This window comes from Bidens hawaiensis, unplaced genomic scaffold (genome assembly GCF_021521415.1).
Source record: "Bidens hawaiensis isolate Kalapana, Puna unplaced genomic scaffold, B.hawaiensis_p1.1 tig00018778_1, whole genome shotgun sequence".
Taxonomy (NCBI): Eukaryota; Viridiplantae; Streptophyta; class Magnoliopsida; order Asterales; family Asteraceae; genus Bidens; species Bidens hawaiensis.
The window spans coordinates 105,692-123,955 of NW_027492852.1; positions in this window are offsets into that span (position 1 = coordinate 105,692).

The window sequence follows — 18,264 nt, forward strand, 5'->3', positions numbered from 1 at the left end:
TTATCTTATTTTACTTGTGAACTCACCAACCTTGTGTTGACACTTTTAGTATGTTATTCTCAGGTAGCCGAGGCGGGCGCGCGGTTTAGGAGCATGCATTAATTGAAAACATCTTTATTCTGCAAACTTAATTTTAACAGTTACATTTGGTTTTAAGTCGTCATGCGTGACGCAACTTTTGAATTAAGGTTTTACGCTTCCGCACTTATTTACATTTAAACGTTTTTCTTTGGTTTGATTATAACTAATGATTCCGATCCTGCCAGTTCACACCCTCTGACGGTAAAACTCCGTTAGTGGATTTTGAGGGTGTGACAGATTGGTATCAGAGCCATTGGTTATAGCGAACTAGAAACTGCATGCATACTAGACTATAACCGCGACGACCCATTAGTTATAATGATACGCACTGCATAGGTTTGTGTAGTCTTGAAATCTTATTTCTTTACCTCCTTCACTCATACGCGCGCATATACACGGCTTACCTGTAGGAATGTCGACGCCACCCTCATCATCATCCGATTCGATGACGCATGCTCACGGGAAGGAACCGCAGTTACCTACTGCCTCGCCACCCCGTGTAGTCCCGGAACTCGAAGCTCCTGCACCGAAGAGGTACCGCCTATCCGGAGGCCTGTATGAAAACAACGTTAGCTGGGATTGGTACCCCAACATGATCAGACGTATGGTCTACCGTGAACAAGTTCCCCCATTGCCTCACCCGAACCACCCTGCTTACCCTAACACTCTACCACCCATAACCGAACCTGTGGAGCGAGTTCTCGCAGCTGTCGTTTCTTGTTTGGAGCGTGATGTGGGTTCATGCGCTACACGAGAGAGAACGTTTCCAGATTGTTAAAAGACGAAACCGAGAATAAGGAGGAGATTGCCCGCATGGCGGCGGCAATGAAAGATATGCAAGGGGCTAGTGATCAACAGATGAAGGTTATGATGAAGATGCAAGCCGAAATGATAGACTTGCAAGAGCAACTCCAAGTAGCAAGGACCCGAATCGAGATAGCCTTAGAGCACTGCGATGTCTTGCAAATGCAGATTGCTCAAAACGCAGCCGAACCCGAGGCAGAGCCTGAGGCCAAGCCTGAGGCAGATCCTGAAGAGGAACCTGAAGAAGATCCTGAAGAGGAACCTGAGGAAGACCCCGAGGAAGATCCCGAGGAGGAGCCTGAAGAAGAACCGGCTGAGGAGGAGGCACACTCAGAGGTGTCCTCAGACGATGTGCAAATGTGCAAATTCTTGGATTGGAACTAGCTAACGCTATGAACTGAGAGGAGTTCAAAGACTTGATGCGAGAAGAGTATTGTCCGAGGGAGGAGATTTCAAAGTTGGAGTCGGAATTTTGGTCATTGAAGATGGTGGGTTCGGAAATCGAAGCCTACACTACCCGTTCTCACGAGTTAGCGGTGATGTGTCCACGGATGGTAGATCTGCCGAGTAAGAGGATTGAAATGTACATTGATGGTTTAGCACCGCAGATTCAGGGCATGGTGACGTCTTCCAGACCAGCCACGATACAACAAGCGATCCGGTTAGCTCACAAACTGACGGATCAAGCAGTGGCCCAAGGTGCGTTACCACCTAGGGGTTCAACCACTAAAGCCCGTGACAACTCGAGTACTGACAGCAACAACAACAGCAACCCGAGCAGCGGAAAGAGAAAGTTCGACAACACCAGATCTTCATCCTCAAACCTCCCACCGCAACACCATTACCGTAAGCCCGAATTTACTCGGAGTTTCAACACTCAGAATCACAACAACAACAACAACGGTAGCGGGCAGGTTTCGAGCGGATATGTTGGGAAATATCCAAAGTGCAACAGGTGCAACTTTCATCATGTTGGTCAATGTGACCGTGTCAAGTGTCAAAGATGCGGAAAGATAGGTCATCAAGCGAAGGAATGTAGAGGAGACCTTGCGGCGAAGGGTGCTCCTAAGCCACCGATGACGACTAAGGGATGTTTTGAATGTGGACAGGAAGGTCATTTCCGGAAGGATTGCCCCAAGCTGAAACATAATGACAACAATGGGGGCAATGGAAGTGGCAGTAATGGTGGAGGAAATGGCAAAGGAAGAGCGTTTGTGATTGGATCAGGTCAAGCCCGCAATGATCCGCATGTGGTGTCTGGTAAGTTCCCTGTAAACGATTGTTTTGCTTCTGTTTTGTTTGACACTGGAGCTGATAGGAGTTTTGTGTCGAAAGCCTTTAGCCAACTTTTAGACCTTACTCCAACCCCGTTAGACGCTAAGTTTCCTGTTGAATTAGCTAACGGTAAAACTGTAGTAACAACTCATATACTTGCGGGATGTAAGTTGAAACTGTCAGGTCATGTCTTTGACATCGACCTTATTCCTTTTACGCTTAGTAGTTTCGATGTCGTTGTCGGCATGGACTGGTTATCCGAGAACCGAGCGGAGATTATATGCCATGATAAGATAGTCCATATTACCACCCCTTCCGGCGAGATCATTTCGGTCCGAGGCGAGAGAAGCGGCATGACCACCAGCGTCATTACCCTTATGAAGGCACAGAAGTATCTACGAAAGGGTCATCCGGCAATTTTGGCGCAGATTGTTGAGAAACCCGCGGAGGAGAAACGAATTGAAGACATACCGGTTGTGCGAGACTTCCCGGAAGTTTTCCCGGAGGATTTAACTGGACTCCCTCCTATTCGTCAAGTCGAATTCCAAATCGAGTTGACACCCGGTGCAGCACCCATAGCACGAGCCCCGTATCGGCTCGCAGCGGCGGAACTTCAGGAGTTGTCCACTCAGTTGCAAGATTTGTTGGATAAAGGTTTTATCCGACCTAGCTCATCGCCATGGGGAGCCCCTGTCTTGTTTGTCCGAAAGAAAGACGGGACTTTCCGAATGTGCATCGACTACCGGGAGTTGAACAAGATGACGGTCAAGAACCGTTATCCTTTACCCCGAATTGATGATTTGTTTGACCAGCTTCAGGGATCGAGTTACTACTCGAAGATCGATCTACGATCCGGTTATCACCAGCTGAGAGTGCGCGAAGAAGATATTTCAAAAACGGCTTTCAGAACACGGTATGGTCACTACGAGTTTTCGGTTATGCCTTTTGGCCTAACCAACGCACCAGCCGTATTTATGGATCTCATGAATCGAGTATGCAAGGCGTACCTCGACAAGTTCGTGATTGTTTTCATCGATGATATTCTCGTCTATTCCAAGAACGAGACTGACCACAAAGAGCACTTAAGGATAATTCTGGAACTACTGAAGAAGGAACAACTGTATGCTAAACTCTCGAAATGTGAATTTTGGCTTCGCGAGGTTCACTTTTTAGGACATGTGATCAACGAGAATGGTATCCATGTTGATCCCGGTAAGGTAGAGGCCATCAAGAACTGGGAAGCACCTAAGACTCCGACTGAGGTGCGACAATTCCTAGGACTGGCCGGCTACTACCGGCGTTTCATCGAGGGATTTTCAAAGATTGCTCAACCCCTCACCGCTTGACTCACAAGGGCACTAAGTACAACTGGGGTGACGCGCAAGAATCCGCTTTTCAACTGTTGAAAACCAAGCTTTGTAGCGCCCCTATTTTAGCCCTCCCCGAGGGAACGGAAAATTTTGAGGTACACTGTGACGCATCTATACAAGGTCTCGGTTGTGTGCTGATGCAACTCGAGAAGGTTATAGCCTACGCCTCTAGACAACTACGGGTTCACGAGAAGAACTACACGACCCATGATTTGGAACTCGGAGCTGTGGTGTTTGCTCTTAAGATATGGAGGCATTACTTGTACGGTACCAAGTTTACCATTTACACCGACCACAAGAGTCTCCAACATATCTACGATCAGAAGGAGCTGAACATGCGACAGCGTCGTTGGGTCGAGCTGCTTAAAGATTATGATTGTGCCATCAAGTACCACCCTGGCAAGGCCAATGTGGTGGCCGACGCCCTCAGCAGAAAAGAAACAGATAAACCCAGACGGGTGAGAGCATTGCAACTCACGATTCATGCCAGCTTGCCCGATCAGATTCGCGATGCGCAACTGGAAGCTTTGAAAGATGATAATCTTCCATCGGAACTCATGCGGGGCATGAGCAAGCAACTTGAAACCAGATCGGACGGGGTCCGATATTTTGAGAACCGGATTTGGGTTCCACGATACGGAGAGTTGAGAACTCTAGTGATGGACGAAGCTCACAAGTCCCGATATTCTATCCACCCTGGCTCAGATAAAATGTATCAAGATTTAAAGGCACTTTACTGGTGGCCGAACATGAAAGCCGACATTGCCACCTACGTGAGCAAATGTTTGACTTGTGCCAGAGTCAAGATAGAATACCAGAAACCATCTGGCCTTCTGCAACAACCGGAACTTCCAATGTGGAAATGGGAACACATCTCTATGGACTTTATTACGGGTTTGCCTAAGACACCGACGGGATGCGATACCATCTGGGTGATCGTTGACCGGTTGACTAAATCGGCACACTTCCTAGCGATTAAAGAAACAGACAAAATGGAAAGACTGACTCGAGTATACATGAAAGAAGTGGTGTCTAGACACGGAGTGCCTGTCTCGATCATTTCCGATCGAGATTCTCGTTTCACCTCGCACTTTTGGAAGTCGCTGCAAAGCGCACTGGGCACCCGTCTCGATATGAGTACAGCATACCATCCTCAGACGGATGGGCAAAGTGAACGGACTATTCAGACCCTGGAGGATATGTTGCGTGCATGCGTCTTAGATTTCGGAAAAAGTTGGGAACCCCACTTACCCTTGGTAGGGTTTTCGTATAATAACAGCTACCACGCAAGTATTAAGGCAGCGCCGTTTGAAGCGCTGTACGGACGGAAGTGTCGATCACCACTCTGCTGGGCAGAGGTGGGTGATAGCCAAATCACTGGTCCGGAACTGGTACTCGAAACCTCGGAAAAGATTGTTCAAATCCGAAATCGCATGGCAGCAGCACGAGATCGCCAAAAGAGTTACGCCGACAAGCGCCGAAAACCTCTCAAATTTCAATTGAACGATCGGGTGTTACTCAAAGTCTCACCTTGGAAAGGTGCGGTTCGCTTTGGAAAGCGAAACAAACTCAACCCACGGTATGTTGGTCCGTACCGGATAACTGAGCGCATTGGCCCGGTGGCGTACCGACTGGACCTACCAACAGAACTCAGTGGCGTACACGATGTATTCCACGTATCAAATTTGAAGAAATGCCTATCTGATGAATCCCAAGTAGTCCCTTTGGAGGAACTACAAGTTGATGAACAGTTACGTTTCATTGAAGAACCAGTCGAGGTTTTGGATTGGGAAACCAAAACGCTCAAACACAGCAAAATTCCAATCGTTAAGGTTCGTTGGAACTCGAGACGTGGACCGGAGTTCACGTGGGAACGCGAGGATCAAATGATGAAAAAGTATCCTCACCTTTTTGAAGGGCTGACCAAACATAGAAAACCGCGAAACCCGGCAAACCGTCAGAAATCACCGGAGGTATGAATTAAATTTCGGGACGAAATTTCTTTCTACTAGGGGATGATATGACAAACTGAAAATTTTTCTTACTTTTTCAGACACTCATCACGACTTAACTCAAATTTTCGGGACGAAAATTCTTTAACATGGGAATGATGTGACAATCGTCAATTTCAGGTTAACTCCGTTAACGCAACTCCGTCAATTCAAACTTTAGATTATTGAATCTAAACGCAAACCTCATTACATTTAAACTAGGGTTTAAATGACGCTTAACACTTACTACATGTGTAGTAGTCTTTCGGGATTGGCACCGAAACGCAAACGATTGATGAATAAACGAAAAACACTAAAACACTAATTATGTGATAATTATGTGTTAGGATTATGTGTTATGTGATAATATTATTGTCATGTTAATTTAATGTGCAAGTTATGATAGAATGTTCTAGAAAAAGTAATACTTAATGTTAACTTAATGTGCAAGTTATGATAGAATGTTCTAGAAAAAGTAATACTTAGGAGTTGAGGGGCCAAAGTGTAACATATTCCTTTATAAATACATGGTAAACCTAAACCCTAACCTCCTACTCCTATTCCCCTAGTAAAATCGGCAGCCATCCCCTCCCTTTATTTCCTTGAGATCGATTAATATACACACACACACAATCAAGATCTTTCAAGTTTGATTGAAGATTAAGGTGCTAGGAAGGTATACACAACTATTCTATGTATCCTCTATGTTTAATTGTTAGTTTTATTGGGTTAATTGTAAACCTTTATGGCTGATTTCTTGGTATTATGATATTCATGTGATTCTTGATTTAATTGATGATGATTGATAACTAGATTTGATATTGTTGCATGGTTATTGTTGTCTTTGAGTTTGATATCAAGTAAAACCCTAACTATGTATGTATGGTATGATTGATAGGAGTTATGATGTCTAGAATGTTCTATGAATGATTTGTGATCTATAGATAGTTAAATTGTTGAGTTTGGATGAAAACAGTTTCTGGACAGATTGTGTTGTTGATGATTGAATGACTGTAACGGGATGTAAAAGTGGTAAATGAATGAGATAATTGATACTACAGTAAAATAGGTTGAGTCTAGTTTCTAAAGAATATAAATTTGTAATTTTTGGACGTGTGAAAGTTAACTCTTATGATTTTACAAAAACGTGGTGCAAAGCTGAGTTGTTAGACCTGCTGTTAGGTTGTTTTGTAAATGTTATATCTCATGATCTACGAGGCCAATTGGGTTGGTTCCACTTCTGGAAGTTGACTTATTGAGTTAGGAACCTAACCCAAGTGGTCTTGCATTTATTGGATTTTTCGTTTAACGGGAATTGCAAATAACATTCTGTTGTGCATGAATCTGACTGATATGAGTTTGCTGTAATGTTTTGGTCATTATAAGAAAAATATGTGGAATAAAAATAAGATAAAATATGTTCTGGAAACCTAAGATATGTATGCTTCCGTGGTGATTTTTGGTGAATTAATTGAGACATTATGATCGGTGAAATAGTACAATCTTTCAAGTAGAAATTCTGTCATAATGAAACTAACTGCTGAGTTGTGTAAAAATGCATGAAATATGATAGTTTTTGTATATTTGTTATGTTTTGACCAAAATACCCTTGCGGGGAATAGTTACAAATTGATTGCCATGAATTGACCAAATTGCCCTTATGGGGAATAATGGTTAGTTAATTTTGTTTGTTGACCAAAATGCCCTTACGGGGAAAATTGCTAGTAAAGTATGTTATTAGTACGTGAGACGAAAGTAATTGCTCACTCATGTATCATATCACAATTGTACTTGTTTAAGTCACACACGATTCACAAACGAAACACGAAATCTGTTACGTGCATAGGTATTATGTGTCTAGTCTAGAGACTCGTTAAACGTACCGATACTTAGAAAATCTCTTTGTTATTTAGAACGCTAGAGAGTTTCTACGACGCGCATCACTTGGTGATCTAGATCGGGATATTCTTCGCAAACGGTGAGTTTCACTTACCCCGCTCTTTGAACTGTTTTCAAACGTTTTTCACTTGGGGGAGATAACATACTCCGATAAACATATTTTCTGAGATAAACGCATATGAAAGATTTTGTTATAAATTATATATCACTTGTAAAGGCTAAGCGGCATACGTAACATTTGAAGTCCCACACATCGGACCGGTTAATATTTGGAATAGCGAGTCACTTTTGGGTAGTACTACTGGGTTTGACAAACCCCACCCGACGCTAAGCTCAACTGGAGGTTGAGTGGGTGTAAATTTTGGCTAACACTTACCATGGTCTGGAGGACCTGGTGACGGGCACTTGATAAACAGTCAGCTTCGGTCGCGAACCACTTAGCGATACTTGTTGTATAGATTAGCTACCTATCGATATATAATTTGACATAACACTATCTGGTAATGCAAAACACTCAAACGCGGTAACGTGGTTACACACTTAAACGCTGTAACGTGGTTACACACTCAAACGCTGTAACGTGGTTACACACTCAAACGTCGTAACGGGGTTACGCAACATTTAAACGTCGTAACGAGGTTACGCAAAACGCTAAACGATTTATCTTATTTTACTTGTGAACTCACCAACCTTGTGTTGACACTTTTAGTATGTTATTCTCAGGTAGCCGAGGCGGGCGCGCGGTTTAGGAGCATGCATTAATTGAAAACATCTTTATTCTGCAAACTTAATTTTAACAGTTACATTTGGTTTTAAGTCGTCATGCGTGACGCAACTTTTGAATTAAGGTTTTACGCTTCCGCACTTATTTACATTTAAACGTTTTTCTTTGGTTTGATTATAACTTATGATTCCGATCCTGCCAGTTCACACCCTCTGACGGTAAAACTCCGTTAGTGGATTTTTAGGGTGTGACAGATACTCACCTATCTCTTATGGAATTCTCGTACAACAACAGCTATCACACAAGTATTCAAATGGCATCATATGAAGCACTGTATGGACGGAAATGTAGAACGCCCGTATGCTGGCCTGAAATTGGTGATAAGCAACTGTCAGGTCCTGAAATTGTTCAAAGAACAAATGACCAAGTAATTCAAATCCGAGAAAGACTGAAAGCAGCATGGGATAGACAAAAGAGTTATGCTGATATAAGACGAAAGCCATTAGAGTTTAAAGAAGGAGATAAAGTGTTATTGAAAGTATCACCTTGGAAGGGTGTTGTTCATTTCGGGAAGAAAGGAAAGTTAAGTCCACGGTTTGTTGGACCATTTAAGATTATTGAAAGAATAGGTCCAGTAGCCTACCGTCTTGAGCTACCTGACGAGATGCATAGAGTTCTGCTGTGTTTCACGTATCGAATCTGCGTAAATGCTTAGCTGATGAAACACTCGCGATGCCTCTGAAACATGTACAAGTGAATGAAAAACTTAAGTTTGTAGAGGAACTGATACAAATCGAGGACCGTCAAACTAAGTTCCTTAAACGTAAAAGGTTGAAGTTGATAAAATTTAGATGGAATTCTCGACGAGGTCCGGAATTTACCTGGGAACTTGAATCCGAGATGAAAAGGAAGTATCCACATCTCTTCACATAAATCTCGAGGACAAGATTTTTCTAAAGGTGGGGAGGATGTAACAACGTGAAAATACCCCATTTAATTTTTGGCTAAAAATGTACATTTTGAAAGTTGAGGAACTGGAAATGAAAATTTTGAGTTATGAGATACATTGCGTTACGCGATGGTCTCCTGATAATACCGTCACGCTACGTGACAGAAAATTACGCAAATCAAGAAAATTGGGGGGGGCGTCGTGCTACGTGACGGCCAACCCAAGTGGTCCATCGCGCTACGCGATGACCAGGTTAAGTAACCCAAGACACGTGTCCAACCACGTGTCAACACGTGGCACGATCTGATACATTGCGGCGTCGCACTACGTGATGGCCCTAGGGGAAAGACCATCGCGCTACGCGATGCCCTGCAAAAATCATGTATAAAAGGGCAGCTACGGGTTCAGTCCTTTTCATCTCATTTTCACCTTCATTCTTGCATAGTTAGCCTAGGGAAGCGTGTTAGGGTGTTTCGAAGTTCCGACGGCTGGATTTCGTGAAGAAACGAGGTGCCGAGATGTTGTTATACGAGTTGTTGTGCTGTTGAACGAATCACAAGCTGTCCCGCTGCCAATTTTCTTAGTTCTTACTCTCGACTAGCTGCTAAGGTAGGATTATGTTCAAGTTACTTAATTATATAGTTATTAGAACCTAGTTAAGGGTATGGTTGTTAAACTGTAAATGTTTTCCAAGTAATGTTTTACAAAGCAAGGATATTGCTTCCACGTGAAGTAATATTATTAAAACTATATTTTTGATGGGCACGTAGTAACTGGAAGGGGTATATCATTAGTAGACTCTTCTTGCCTAAGGTAAGTAATTCGTACACATTCCAATCAACTGCGGGACCCGTTTACTTACCTAGAGAAGTTTGCCAACGTGATAGACTCTATTAGGCCGCAGCATGCCATACCAAACGTCAAATGTAAATACAAAGTATTTTCATAAAACGACTACAACTCTACTAAGGTTAGGTCAGACCTAAGATTCTGCTGATCACACCTCGAGTCTGCTAAACTGAATCAGACTTCAAGTCTGCTGATCAGACTAAGAGTCTGCTGAACTGAAACAGACTTAAAGTCTGTTGAATAAGATAAGATATACCATCTAGGTACTTATGCATGCCTATAATAAATATAGGTTATAGCATACTGAGGAAAGAAGTTCTGATATCACCAAACTGAAAACGCAATGTGAACATGCTAACCTTTTATGGTCTGAACTGATTTTACTCTTGTAATAGATAGGTTGTTTATTGCAAAGAGTCTGATAAATGTTTGCATGAGATTATTGTCTCTAAAATCGTTATAATACAAAATAGATAATAAAAAGTAACTCAAATCGAATACACATGTGTCAGGATCCAAACATAACTGATAATTGGTATACAAAACCAAGTCAGTCATAACCAATTCTCCAACAGGGTCACATAGTCTAGGAGAAGGTTGTCTCCGAACAGGGGCTATGTACTCGGGGAACCTTTAAATTGTGTGTGTAGGGCAGTGGTACAAATCCCGGGAATGACTGGCGTTCCTGCTGAGTTTGTGAAACAGAAAACTATGTTTGTACTTAACGACTGTTATAAACTGTTTTATTGAGTCAACGTTTCACCAGCATATAGCTGGCGTGTTTTTCCAACCCATGCAGGTAATTAGGTGATGATGTATAATATACAAGGATTTGGATCATGATGTTAGAAAATCGCACGAGATGGCTCTATTTTGATTTTATAATCCTTGTAGCAATAATAACACTCTTTTGTAAACTGGAAACTCGGGTATTTAATTCTCGAGTAATAATGTAAATTAATATTTTAATATTTAAAGACTTCCGCTAAAAAAACCAGCTACTCTGATATATTTACAAAACAGGTACCAACCTGTAACGTCGCACCCAGGCCCTGAACCGGGGTGTGACAACACCACACCACGCCTGATTATGACTCCGCCACGTTGGGCCGGACCTACGATGTTTGAGTGCGGATATTCTTGTGTATATATGTAGTGGCTACGATCTCGAGCGCTGCGGTGTTCGCTGAGTGGTTTTGAGTTGAGCAGTAATTTATAATAGTAATTCAGACTTTCGGAACTTAGTTATTTCCTAAGCCACGTTGGGCCGAGACCTACGATGTCTTGAGGGGATAATTGAGTATCAAAATTATTTTGTGTCTACGTGTTCACCAGCATGTGTTGCTGATGTATTTTATAAACTATTTTACAGGTAATGAAGAATAAGTGTTTGGAGATGATGGATAGCCATTAGATGATCTGATGGCTCAAGTGGATGTTTTATTATTAAAATAATGTAAATTATGGTTTTATCATTCAAACACTTTTTGTACCAATCAACGGATGTTTAATTCCCGTCTTATGAATATAATAATATTTTAATCAACTCTTCCGCTTTACCACCTTAAACTCTGATATATTTACAAAACAGGTACCAACTTGTGGTCTCACGCCTAGGCCCTAGATTGGGGTGTGACATTATTAGAAGTTCTATGTTATGATAATTTCTTTAAAAGTTTAATTGTTTTCAAAACAACGATGTTTTGGTTTTCCTTTATTTTGGACAAAATTCCCTAAAGTAGGGGAGTGTAACATTTCGGGTTTTTCGTATTTGTTTTATTTTCATTTTATTGTTGTACGAACGTTATTCGGATCTTAATCTTTAATAATATTTGGCATTTATAAGTATCTAAGTTCTCTATTGTTCATTTCAAGTCATTCATGTTTTATTTATTGCTTAATATCATAAAATATTCATAAATTGACCAATGTATAAACTATAATGACTAATATTTCACAAATGGAAAACACCCCTCCGGTGGCTGGAGCGCCGCGCGACGACGGGCTCCAAGGCCGCCGTGCGGCGCGTTGGGGGAGCTGGACAGTTTACTTACCCGATTCTCGTTTCCTAAGTTGTTTTTGGCATAAACGTGTATATTAGGCATCTTTGAGTTAATTAAGGTCCAAGAAATCATATTATAACTAAAATACAAGTCCCAATTCGTTTCTTACTGACCAAGATCAAATCTTTATGATTATTTCATTGATTTTGTCATTAAAACTTTATTTACTTGCTTAAACGAGTGACATGTCCATATATGGTTCGTTTTTGCTATTCCTATATAAACAACCTCTAATCTCCTGCCACAAGACTTTACACAAACCTTAGGGAAGCCTCCTCAGCCATCACCCTCTCTATACATCATAATATCTCTCAGTTTTTGGCTATTTGTTAAAGACATACTCCTAAACGTTTGACTTTCCATGTGTATAGACCATTGACTCTTCCTATCTCGTGATTCTTTCACTTTCCGGGTAAGTTGTAAACTGAGTTATCATTCATTAACATTCCTTAGTCGATAACCTTCAATCGATTTCTGAGATTGAAGGGTGTCGACTGGTTAATTGCTTTAAAACTTGATAAAGGGCAAAATAGTCAACTTGTTTGACTTAACGTTTTCTCATACTTCTGGTCGAATTCAACGTTTGGTCCAGAAGACTCTTATTCTCGTAAAAAAATTTTAAGGCTACTGACCAAAACTTGACTTCCGACTCGCTGTTTGAATTATGGTCAGTACCAGCTCGCTTAAATCTTAAATATAACATAGCTTGAGTTCTAAACGTTCATTTGGATTGATTCTTGCGGCAACGAGTTCGATTTTACTTATATTATCATATCTCAAGTTTCAGATTCTGATCGTTTATATCGTTTGATGTGTAATGAACGACTCGCTTATTCGTTAACTTGCTTATTTGTATTTATATTCACTTGTCTTTAATCTAAGGTGAGTTTGATCATTCCCCTTTTTATCTACTGTTTTCAAACGTTTTAGGGACATATGCGTACTTATTCATATTTTTGATCATATGTTATACAAAAACTCGCAAACATAATCATCGTGTGAATATTAAATAAATGATTTTTGCTAATTGCTACTTGTTTAATTGTTTAATTTATTGCATTCGGAGAGGTCCAACATATTCCCTTGTATGGGGTGCTCATTAGTATGATTATACGACCGTTGTAGTAACCGGAGCCCAATTCGCCTGGCGAAGGTAAACCGACAATTTTAGTCATCGTAATCAATGCCCAATTCACTTAGCAACGATTCATTGGTACACTAGCAAGTCTTTGATTGTGTATATGATTTGTTACGGGTTGATTGACTATTACCACATATGGTTGTTTATGTATTCAACATCTATCATCTATCATTTATCATTTATCATTTATCTATCATATATATTATTTTTGTGTCAAAATCTGGTGATCATATTACTCAACATGTATTGTTGACAAACTCTTATATTTTCTACGCATATGCAAGTTGCTTTGTATTTAAGATTGAATTTTGGACACTTAGACAAGACCTTAGGATTTAACAAAGGGAATCATTGTCTAATCTTGTTTGGATCATACTTATTTATTTAGAACATTTTGTTATAATTGGATGTTGTGTGTATTCTTTGAATAAAATAGTTAATTAGATATTGTCATTTATATTCATGATAGTATATTCGAGCTGTGAGCAATCGGATCACGCCTAGGCAATTCCTTCTTAGTTTGGGGCGTGACAGATTGGTATCAGAGCTGAAGGTTATAAGATAGGTCGTTAGAAATTGTCCTAGTCATAAGCTTAGGACTTTATACGTGCTTATCTGAACTGTCTTGTGAGATATTTAATTGTTTACAGCTTAATTAGATTAATTATTTTATTGTATTGTATCTTATTTATTTTTTGCACACACACACACAAATTCCGAGCCTATGCCCCACATTCAAAATATTTTACAAATCTTTTATCTTGGTAAATCATATTTACTTGATTTTGTCATTAAAACTTTATGATTATTTCATTGATTTTGTCATATTATAACTTAAATACAAGTCCCAATTCGTTTCTTGCTGACCAAGATCAAATCTTTATGATTATTTCATTTATTTTGTCATTAAAACTTTATTTTCTTGCTTAAACGAGTGACATGTCCATATATGGTTTGTTTTTGCTATTCCTATATAAGCAACCTCTAATATCCTGCCACAAGACTTTACACAAACCCTAGGGAAGCCTCCTCAGCAGTCACCCTCTCTGTCCATCATAATATCTCTCGGTTTTTGGCACGAGACTTTACACAATGGAATCCTTGTTCAGCATCTTCATGCGCCTTCCTCTTATCAGAGGAAGGGTTGGTAGTATGTGCAGTTTGGGCGTGAACAGGATCCTGGATAAAAAGGGTGGTGGATGGCTGGCATACAGGACCTGACATACAAATAATAAGAAGATTAATACACGCATAAATCAAGAACGAATACTTGTTACATACCTTGAAGGTCCTTTGAAAGGTTATGAATCGGGTAGCGAATACTAGTTTTCTTAGGCGGAGGGAGAGTTGGGTCAGGACCTGGGATCTCAATACCCACCACTTGGGCTATCCCGGAGGTAATGGTCTCTTTCCTCTTTCGCCCAAAAATTGCAAAACTAAACAGTGTCAGAAACGACTTAAAACAAGAGCAAGTCGTAAGATTAAAATTCGAATACCTGCCGCGAACATAGCCTCTGATACTAGAGGCTCCCGGGGAATAGTTCATAAGAACAGTAAGTAATATCGAGTTTTGTCAATTATTGGGAGCTATTTCCTGTCCAGCGAATAGTGCTGTGTAGCCCCCGACACTGAATCAGCAAGAACCACCAAAAGAATTCCTTCAGCTGCACACAAAGTAAACAAGGATGAAATCACATATATAAAAAGAAAGAAACATAAGGAAATACTTACATCTGTTAGGTTTCCGGAAGAAGGGGATGGGATCTCGGAATGGCCATAAACGGCTCATCCCGGCACGTACCAATGCGTTTTCAAGAATAGAACGTATCGGCGTGGACGTACGGGTTAGAAAATTATATCAACCAAACATCTCAGGATGATCAATAACAAGCAGGTTCGGAAGTTGTTGGTCAGGCGAGCGACGGGCCATGGATAGCGAGACCACGTCTTCCCGAATCCAGAAAAACTTGCTATGCCAGTTGGGATTGCTGGAAGCCGGGTCAAGCCTAACAACTTTCTTGTCAGTGGGCAAGCAATTATACCACCTGCCACGACTGTGAATCTTATAGAATACGGTGAACTTTCCACCGTAGGGACAATGCCATGCGCCTTGCAGCAGAATTCTAAGTGGCACATGCGCATCAATCCCAAAGAATGTAACTAAGAAAGATGAATCACATTCCCAGTTATCAGGTTTCTGATAAACATGGTGATCGGAAACCGAAGATTTCCATATGAGAAATACTCAGCATACACCACTATTTTCCCTAACGGAGGATTATTAGCCGTCGATCTAAGAGCTGAAAGTCTATTTCCTCCCAATCGATCATAATACGATCAATAGAAGGGTATCCTGGTCTGGTAGCCATCATGCAATCGGCTAGGAATAGATTACAAGAAGCAATAATGATAATCGGAGTTCGAAGAGAACGGAGGTTTGGATTAGAAAGTTCGAAGGCAAAAGAGCAAAGCAATGTGAAGAAAGCAAAGGATCGATCCCTATTTATACGGATCGCAATTAATGTAATGCACAGTAAAAAGGAAATGGAGGTCCAATAACATTGTGAGACATCAGGCGGGAAAATTAAAAATTTAGAAATGCTTCATAATGACAGCTGCCAACGTTGTACAACTATCAAATCCCTAACCTAACTGGCACAGTTACGTCCCATCATCTCCTAAAAGATAGGTGTACTCCTAGTTACATGCTGATATAATGCTATATATATATATATATATATATATATATATATATATATATATATATATATTACAATATTTTATTAGTTTTTGTTAAGTTTTTATTAGAATTTATATAATACTAACATATTTGAATAATGTAGGTTCCGGATGTTTATCATGGTTAAAAAGAGCAAAACATGAGCTAAAACAAGCCAAACCGAAGAGCCGGCCCCTCCTATTTTGCCGGAGCGCTGCGCGGCCACAAAATTGTTCCCCGTCGCACCAGAAACTTCGATTTTTACCTGTTTTGGGCCCAGAAAACCTATTCAAACACCTCTAAACTAAACCCTAATCATAACCTAAATACCATAACCGGCTGGGACGAAATTTGGGGGCTCAAGAGGTGATATTTTGGAGGTTTTGGAGGCTTGGAATCATACGGTGGCGTGCTTATCAATCAAGAACGAAGACCATGGGTTTTATCGGCTTTAATCTTTCGTTCTTATTTATTTTCGCCATGAATTCCTTCATTATTGTTTTGTTTTATTTTATGATGCTAAGCTAGACATTAGAGACTGCCTAGGCTTATGATGAACCTATTTTAACATTGTGATTTGAATTGGGATTTATTTATCGTCATGGTTTTTTGATTCAGTAAAAAGGTTTAATTATATTAAATTGATGCATATGGATATTTAGGACTGTTTGATTGATTGTCATTATTCCATAGTTGCCTTGATTATTGTTTGTCATTATGATAAGTTGCTATTAGGTCAATTACTTTGTGTTATTGATTATTCTATGATTGATTTGCAATAAGATCATAGGAATAATAATTATTAATTAAATAAACCTAAGTGTGCTGCTAACCTAAAATCTATAAAGTTCTAGGTTATTAATAGATCTTTATTATTTAATCTTGCTAGATTCAGTTCTTCGTAAGGAGTCCGTCTAGGATTGATAATTTATTATTGTCTATTGAATCAATTAAATATATTAAACTGCCTTTGATTTCCGCGCTATAAGGTAGGATTTCATACAAAGGAACTAAGTCATAATGAATTGGGTGACCGTAAGGAAACTTGATTTTTAATACCAGTGTGAGTTAAAACTTATTAGAAACCCATAGGTGTTTCTTGAGAAATGTCAGGGGTCCTACTTGGGTTTTCTTTTAAGTGTATTTTTCACGATCGCAATCATAACTAAATATTTTCCCGGTTAATTAACAACTAAGGTTTAGGGGATTCTAGCCTAGGTAGTTTTCTCATCATCATCTGATTTAGTCAAACTTGTGTTTTCGTTTATTTTACTTGTTTTTCTTAATTAGTTTTAATTTAGTATTTTAAACCAAACCCCCCCCCTAACAAACAAATAGTCATGTCAGTATTAGTTGAGTCTAATTAGCTAGTTACGTAATTTAAAGAGTCTTGTGGGTTCGATATCCGGACTTACTTAACTGTACTAGAGTCGACCGGTTCAATTGCCGGTTAGTAGTTTAGTTAAGTTTAAGAGTCTAGAATTTATTACTTAGTGTCTAGATTAGCATAATTTTAATTAATAAATTATTTAACTACTTTTAGCACATCAAGTTTTTCGCGCCGTTGCCGGGGACTCTTGGCGATTGCATTATTAGCTTTTATTAGACTTACTTGCTATATACGTGCTACTTGTTTTGTTTCGCTTTGTCTTGTTTTGTCTTTGAGTCGTAGGAGTCTAATTAATTTAGTCTAATTTTAAGTTTAGTTTATTTTATTTATTATTAGTTTTATTTTAGTATTTTCATAGATTCTACTCAGTTGGTATTGTGTGTTTTTCAGGTTTATGCCACATCTTCGTTCACAAGGACCACTTCCGTTAAAGTCAGAAGCTAGTTCGTCATCATCGATCACCATAGATTCTCCACCGAAGTCATCACCACAAAGTTCACCGACGTCGAGTCCCAGAACCATTCTCGATATCCAAATGGCCGACAACCAAACCGTTTACCAATAAGCCTTCGAGGGTTTCACTGGAGACCACTCACCCATCATTACCCCCGCAATCGATAACCCAAATTTCTTGTAGATTCCCTCTTATGTCATAGCCAATCTCACTCAGAATAAACTATTTCATGGCCGTGATGATGAAGACGCACCAGCGCACATCAACCGTCTTACTCGTCGTGTGCTTAGAACATTTAACGTGCAAGGTGCCAATGAAGATGTGATTTTCCTTCACTTGTTCACGTTTTCACTCACGGGTCGTGCCGCCACTTGGCTCAATTCGCAACCTGCTGGAGCATTCACTACTTGGGAGGCGCTGCGAACCACATTCATTAAGAAGTACTTCCCGCCTGCCAAAGCATCTCGTCTTCGTGATCAAATTCACTCTTTCCACATTGAGCCGGATGAGCCGTATTATCAAGCTTGGGAGCGTTTCCAGAACCTATTGTCCCGT